Here is an 8,281-nt window from a genome sequence, read left to right as displayed (position 1 = left end):
TGCACCTAAACCTACCCATCACACACAGACACACACACACACACACTGCCCCTAAACCTACCCATCACACACACACACACACACACACACACACTGCCCCTAAACCTACCCATCACACACACACACACACACACACACACACACTGCACCTAAACCTACCCATCACACACACACACACACACACACACACACACTGCACCTAAACCTACCCATCACACACACACACACACACACACACACACACACTGCACCTAAACATACCCATCACACACACACACACACACACACACACACACTGCACCTAAACCTACCCATCACACACACACACACACACACACACACTGCACCTAAACCTACCCATCACACACACACACACACACACACACACTGCCCCTAAACCTACCCATCACACACACACACACACACACACACTGCCCCTAAACCTACCCCTCACACACACACACACACACACACACACACTGCCCCTAAACCTACCCATCACACACACACACACACACACACACACACTGCCCCTAAACCTACCCATCACACACACACACACACACAAACACACACACTGCCCCTGCCCCTAAACCTACCCATCACACACACACACACACACAAACACACACACTGCCCCTGCCCCTAAATCTACCCATCACACACATACACACACACACACAAACACACACACACACACACACACACTGCCCCTAAACCTACCCATCACACACACACACACAAACACACACACACACACACACACACACTGCCCCTAAACCTACCCATCACACACATACACACACACACAAACACACGCACACACACACACACACACACACACTGCCCCTAAACCTACCCATCACACACATACACACACACACACACACACACACACACACACTGCCCCTAAACCTACCCATCACACACACACACACACACACACCTTTACATGTACACATTTTTATTTCACTTCTGGATTACTAGATTGTTCGTTACTGCACTATTTTTGGTCTGTATGTCTGTCCGTAAAAAAAAAAAAAAAATGTTTTATATATTTTTACATATTTTCAATTATATACCCAGTGTAAATTATAAACACCAATCAGGCATAACATTATGACCGGTGAGTAACACTGATGATCTGTTAGTGGGTGGGATATATTAGGCAGCAAGTGAACATGTTGTCCTCAGAGTTGATGTGTTAGAAGCAGGAAAAATGGGCAAGAGTGAGGATTAGAGCGAGTTTGACAAGAGCCAGATTGTGACGGTCAGAGCATCTCCAGAACTGCAGCTCTTGTGGGCTTTTCCCAGTCTGCAGTGGCCAGTCTCTATCAGAAGTGCTCCAAGGAGAACCGGCCACAGGATCATGGGCGGCCAAGGCTCATTGATGCACATGGGGAGCGAAGACTTGGCCTCCAAATTCCCCAGATCTCAATCCAATCGAGCATCTGTGGGATGAGCTGAACAAACAAGTCCAGTCCACCTCGCAACTTACAGGACTTAAAAGATCTGCTGCTAACATCTTGATGCCAGATCCCACAGCACACCTTCAGGGGTCTAGAGGAGTCCATCAGAGACGGGTCACAATATTAGGTCATAATATGTCTGAGTACATTGAGTCACAGGAAATGGTCAGGGATTATTTGTGATTGTTTGTCATTACTCAGCGAATAGTTTGCTTTTGTTTCTGTTAGGTTGTCTAACCTGAGACTGCACAGTCAATACTGTTTTTCTCAACAGAAGAACTTCCAGTGAAGACTCAGAATGTGTCCAGACAGCTTTGATTGTGTTTCTGCCCATGTAAACAGACCTAATGACGGAAATATGCAGGTGCTGCAGAAAATCCCTGAAATTCATCTGAGCTGTCAGAAAGAAACCGAGAGAGTGAAGACAACACGAGGCTGAGTAACAGTTTCATGATCATTCACTACAGGCCTCACTGGACTAGGGACAAACAATGTGGGATTCTTCTGGGTTTTTTGTAGGTTCGCTTTTCTTACTATTTCTACATTTCCTGTTAACAGTGCCAAAATACCCTGAGGGCTTTTCTCTAAGATAAGATCTTCCAAGTTATCTGGTCTTTAATAATGTCCTGAAAACATCAGCACAGAACATTTTTTACATATTAGTTAACATGTTTTGTCAGCTGTGTCATTGGTGTTATTTTAAGATGATGTCATGTCGTTTGAACCCCATTATGTGTTCATTCAACATGAGGGCGAGTAAAGGATGATTTGTGGCTGAAAATACACTCAGAATTCTGCTTAATCAGCTCCGCTTTCCATCTAAAATAGAAGAAACTGCAGGACATTCCTAAAGAACTGAAGGAAAGGGGAGGGGTTGCTGTTGTTTATAGTAATATCCTCAGTATTCCTCAGAAGTCTATATATAATTCCTTTGAAATGTTGGTGCTTTACGTAACGTTATATAGTGTAAAAGATAAATCCCGTTTGGCGTTTGTGCCACCAGGCCACCGTACAGACGGATGTGCTATCAGAGTTTTGGCCGTAGATAAAGTACTAATTGTCGGTGATTTTAATATCCATGTAGACAATGATAAAGACGCATTGGGATTGGCATTTAAAGACACACTAAACTCTATTGGAGTTAGGCAACACGTGTCAGGAGCCGCTCATCGCCATAATCATACTTTAGACCTAATATTGTCACATGGAATAAATGATGACTTCTCAGACCATTACCTAGTATCATGTACACTTCATTTGGCTAAAGTTGCAAAGCCGCCCCCTCGCTTCAAATATGGCAGGACTATCACTAAAGATTGCTTTTTAAATAATCTTCCTCATCAGTATCATCTGCTCAGCATCCCAGATAGCTTAGAAGAACTCGATGTTGCAACAGAAACTATTGACTCTCTCTTATCCAGCACTTTAGACACAGTTGCTCCTCTGCGCTTAAAGAAGATTAAAGAAAATAGTCCAACGCCGTGGTACAACGAGCACACACACACACACACACACACACACATACACACTCACACACACACACACTCACACACACACACACACACACTCGGGCCCTTAAAACAGCAGCCAGAAAAATGGAGCGCAGCTGGAAGAAAACAAAGCTAGAGGTCTTTCGTAATTCGTGGAAAGAGCACATGATCGCATACAGAAAGGCTGTAAAAACTGCTAGATCTGCTTATTTCTCGTCTCTCTTGGAAGAAAACAAACACAACCCAAGGTATTTATTCGATACAGTGGCTAAATTAACCAAAAATAAAGCTTCAACTTCTGATGTTTCCAAACAGCACAGCAGTAATGACTTTATGAACTTCTTTACTTACAAGGTTGATAATATTAGAGAGAACATTATGCAGCCGTCGACTACAGTATCGCATCAAATTACACTCATTCACTGCTATAGGAGAAGACACACACACACTCACACACACACACACACACACTCATTCACTGCTATAGGAGAAGACACACACACACTCACACACACACACTCATTCACTGCTATAGGAGAAGACACACACACGCTCACTCTCTCTCTCTCTCTCTCTCTCTCTCTCTCTCACCCACACACACACACTCATTCACTGCTATAGGAGAAGACACACACACACACACACACACACACACACACACACTCTCTCTCTCTCTCTCTCACACACACACACACACACACACACACACTGCTATAGGAGAGGACACACACACACACACATTGGGCCCTATTTTAACGATCTGAAACGCAAGTGTCAAAGCGCGAAGCGCAAGTAACTTTGTGGGCGGGTCTCGGCGCTGTTGCTATTTTCCCGGCGGGATAAATGGCTCTTGCGCCCGGCGCAAATCTAAAATGGGTTGGTCTGAAGTAGCTTCATTATTCATAGGTGTGGTTTGGGCGTAACGTGAATAAACCAATCAGAGCGTCATCCAACATTCCCTTTAAAAGCAGGTGCGCAAGTTCCATTATGGATTGCTATTATTATGGCGTATTTACCAGGCGCACGCCAGGAGCGGTTCACAGCCGAGGAGACTGATGTTCTTGTAAGAGCAGTGAAAGACAGAGAAGTGAAGTTGTATGGGGATGGGAGAAACCCACCCAAAATAGCGTTGGTTAAACAGGCGTGGGAGGAAATAGCCACAATTGTTTCATCAGCTGGCATCCCCAGGACGTCGCACCAGTGCCGCAAGCGCTACAATGACATCAGAAGACGGGGAAAGTCCAAGCTTGCCAGCATCAATCGGGCACGCCGTGTAACGGGAGGTGGATCTGCCTCTACTCAGGACCTGACGCCAGCAGAGGACATCGCTGCGTCCACCCTCACTGATTTTTTTTCCTGGTTCTTGACGGACAAACCAATTTGTTAGATGTCCTTATATACATATATGTCTTGCCAGAAGTTGCCACTATTGGGCAAACAGGTCTCCTTAATTATTAGACTACAATTAGCCTGAATAATTTGTAAGCTAGATTTATGCCTATTTTTTCACATCTTCGTGGCACACCACAATGATTTCCGTCATCTCATGTGTTAATATTTTTTAGTGTAACAATTTATGATTTGCAAAAATAACTGTTGCATCTGTGTAGATTACATGAGCAAAGTGTATGCGCGTTGTGCACGCTATACATTATGGTCAAGCATGCGCCCTTAAAATAGCATAATGAACAACGCGCAACGCGCCACTGACTTTAGACTAGGTTTTTTCTGGTCAGTGGCGCAATTGTTTAATGGAACAGCAAAATAGCACCAGGGATTGTTTGCACCGGAACACGCCTCCTTTTTTGCGCTGAACCGCCCAGGGAGCGCAAGTTCATTCACCAGTTTAGCGACGTGCTTCTGTGGAGGGAAAAGTGCGCTTTGCGCGGGTGCAAAATAGGAATGACACATGCGTCGGTGTACAAAGTCAATTGCGCTGGGTGCAAGATAGGGCCCATACACTGCTATAGGAGAAGACACACTCACTCACTCACACACACACTCTCACACACACACACACACACACATTCACTGCTATAGGAGAAGAAGAATTGGCTAAACTCGTTAAATCATCAAAATCATCAACATGTTTGCTCGACCCTGTACCGACTAGGCTATTAAAAGAGATGCTACCAGAGGTCATAGATCCTCTTCTTAATATCATTCATTCATCTTTGTCATTAGGATATGTACCGAAAACTTTTAAGTTGGCTATTATTAAACCACTTATTAAAAAAACACAACTTGATCCTCCAGAATTAGTCAATTATAGACCAATCTCAAATCTACCCTTTCTGTCAGAAACACTAGAAAAGGCAGTGTCTTCACAATTATGTTCCTTTTTAGAAAGAAATGGCATCTGTGAGGATTTGCAGTCAGGATTTAGAGCGTATCATAGCACTGAGACTGCTCTCATCAGAGTTACACATGATTTACTCTCATCATCCGATCGTGGCTGTATCTCTCTATTAGTGTTACGCAATCTTAGCGCTGCATTTGATACTATCGACCACAACATTCTTCTGAATAGACTCGAGAATGATGCTGGTATTAGTGGAATTGCTTTGTCATGGTTTAAGTCACACCTATGTGACTGTTATCAGTTTGTAGCAGTAAATGAAGAGATGTCCCAGCGAGCACAAGTTCAGTATGGAGTACCACAAGGCTCAGTGCTAGGACCGCTGCTCTTCACCCTGTACATGCTACCACTGGGAGATATCATTAGGAAGCATGGCGTTAGTTTTCATTGTTATGCTGATGATACTCAGCTCTATATTTCTTCACGCCCTGAAGAAACTTACCAACTCACAAGATTAACGGAATGCAGAGCTGATATAAAACATTGATGACCAGTAATTTCAGGAATTAAGTTGCAGGAGTTTCTAATTATTGGACTAAAACCCTCAGCACGTAGTGACCTAGAATACTGTCTAACACTTGATGCTCTGTCCAGTCCTCTGGTCAGTGAGGAACCTGGGTGAGCTCTTTGATACCAATCTCTCGTCTGAAAGCCACGTTTCTAGCATCTGTAAAACTGCATTCTACCATCTTACAAATATCTCTAAATTACGGCTCATGCTCTCAATGCCAAATGCTGAACAGTGAGTTGAGTCATTGATGAGCTGTAGATTTTTGTAATGTTGATGAGCTGTAGATTATTGTAATGTTGATGAGCTGTAGATTATTGTAATGTTGATGAGCTGTAGATTATTGTAATGTTGATGAGCTGTAGATTATTGTAATGTTGATGAGCTGTAGATTATTGTAATGTTGATGAGCTGTAGATTATTGTAATGTTGATGAGCTGTAGATTATTGTAATGTTCATGAGCTGTAGATTATTGTAATGTTGATGAGCTGTAGATTTTTGTAATGTTGATGAGCTGTAGATTATTGTAATGTTGATGAGCTGTAGATTATTGTAATGTTCATGAGCTGTAGATTATTGTAATGTTCATGAGCTGTAGATTATTGTAATGTTGATGAGCTGTAGATTTTTGTAATGTTGATGAGCTGTAGATTATTGTAATGTTGATGAGCTGTAGATTATTGTAATGATGATGAGCTGTAGATTATTGTAATGTTCATGAGCTGTAGATTATTGTAATGTTCATGAGCTGTAGATTATTGTAATGTTCATGAGCTGTAGATTATTGTAATGTTGATCTATTGTAATTATTGCAACGTCCATCGCGCCACAGGACCTCCAGACATGCGTCACCGCGTCTTTCTTTTAACTTAACGTTGAAATCACTCGCTCCAGACTCACGTTTGGTGTGAACGCAGCATTAAAGAAAGGCTTTCTACGAAACAAAACTTAATGAAGTAGTCAAAATCATTTATTGCGCATCTTATGATGTGTCCTTTCTTTCTCATGCTGTTGACTTTTCATAATCAGATGAAATTAAAAAATAACATTATAATATTTAAACACAAATATGAAACTAAATACATTTTCTTAATGCTACAAGTATAGTAGCCTAGCCTGACATCTAGTCAGAATATGAGTCTGATCTGTTCTGTTGGGCTGTGATTATGGGGTGTGTTTCAACCAAACCAGGAAAGACCTCAATTGGATAGACCTACAACCAATCAGAGCAACGGAGCGACGCATAACATTAGTTGTCAAATGTGAACAGAACTCAACTGCACTGTGTTGCCAAGCCCACGGGTTGAAGCGACCCCAATTATGGGATATAAAGACCCAGGAATGCGAATTTTAGCAGCAGCCCTGCCAACATAACACATATTTTACCCCCCAAATGCCTTTTTTTCCCCGAAGAACCCCCCCAGAAAGCTATTGGGCTTGTTTTTGGCTAGTTTTGAGTAGCAATTGAGCGGGTTTTGTTGTAAAAACTTGTCAACCCTGTGCACGCACGCTGGAATAAGTAACATTAGAAGAAGAAGATGAGTGTAAACGATCTTTGCCGGTGTGATACACACAGAGTACTTACTAACACCATCATCATTTCTGAGAGAGATAGTAAAGGTGAACGCATATACGAACAAGTTCTCCGTTTAGGATTAGAACAAACTCAACCCAAGCGGCTTTGATGAAGTGATGATGACGTTTCTGTTGATCATCTGTCCATCATCGTCTAAAGCCCGTCCTCATGATTTCATTGGTCCGAACAGTTTCTGTTCTGGCATAATTACTCCTCTACCGATCAAGTCCAGACCGAAGTCCCTGAGCTCAAATGTTGTGGGCGGGGCTAAGTTCAGCTGGCATCCAGGCTAATAGTAGCCTCCAGAGAAATATCATGTCGGAGCGGATGGGCGTCGGAAGCATTGTTGTTATAATCTGTGGGTGGGTCCTCTTAAAAATTTTTACTCGAGTAGATGCCAATTACATTAAGTACAAATATACCGGTTTGCTTGCTAAGCGTATAGTTCGGAAAGACAAAATTACGGAAATCGTCATATCATTGAGAGCAGCAGTAGTGTAGGGGTAAGATGCACGCCCACATGAAAAAATACTACAGTATATTATAGTAAAATTACAGTAAAATTACTCTAGGAAATACTATAGTGTTTTTGAACCATACTATAGTAAATATACTACAGTAAATTGTAGTATATTATAGTATTTACTACACTTTGTTAATTTACTGTAGTATATTTACTATAGTACGTTTCAAAAACACTACAGTATTTACTAGAGTAATTTTACTATAATATACTATAGTATTTTTTCATGTGGGCGGCATCTAGTTTTGACACAAATCGACCCGCGGTTCGCCGAACTCAATCTTATCCGTTTTCCCAACACATATCAAATCGGAAATGCATTTATTTTCAATAAAAATCAAGAAAATATTAGAAA

This window comes from Gobio gobio (genome assembly GCF_949357685.1).
Source record: "Gobio gobio genome assembly, chromosome: 11".
NCBI lineage: Eukaryota > Metazoa > Chordata > Actinopteri > Cypriniformes > Gobionidae > Gobio > Gobio gobio.
This window is presented reverse-complemented; position numbering follows the sequence as displayed.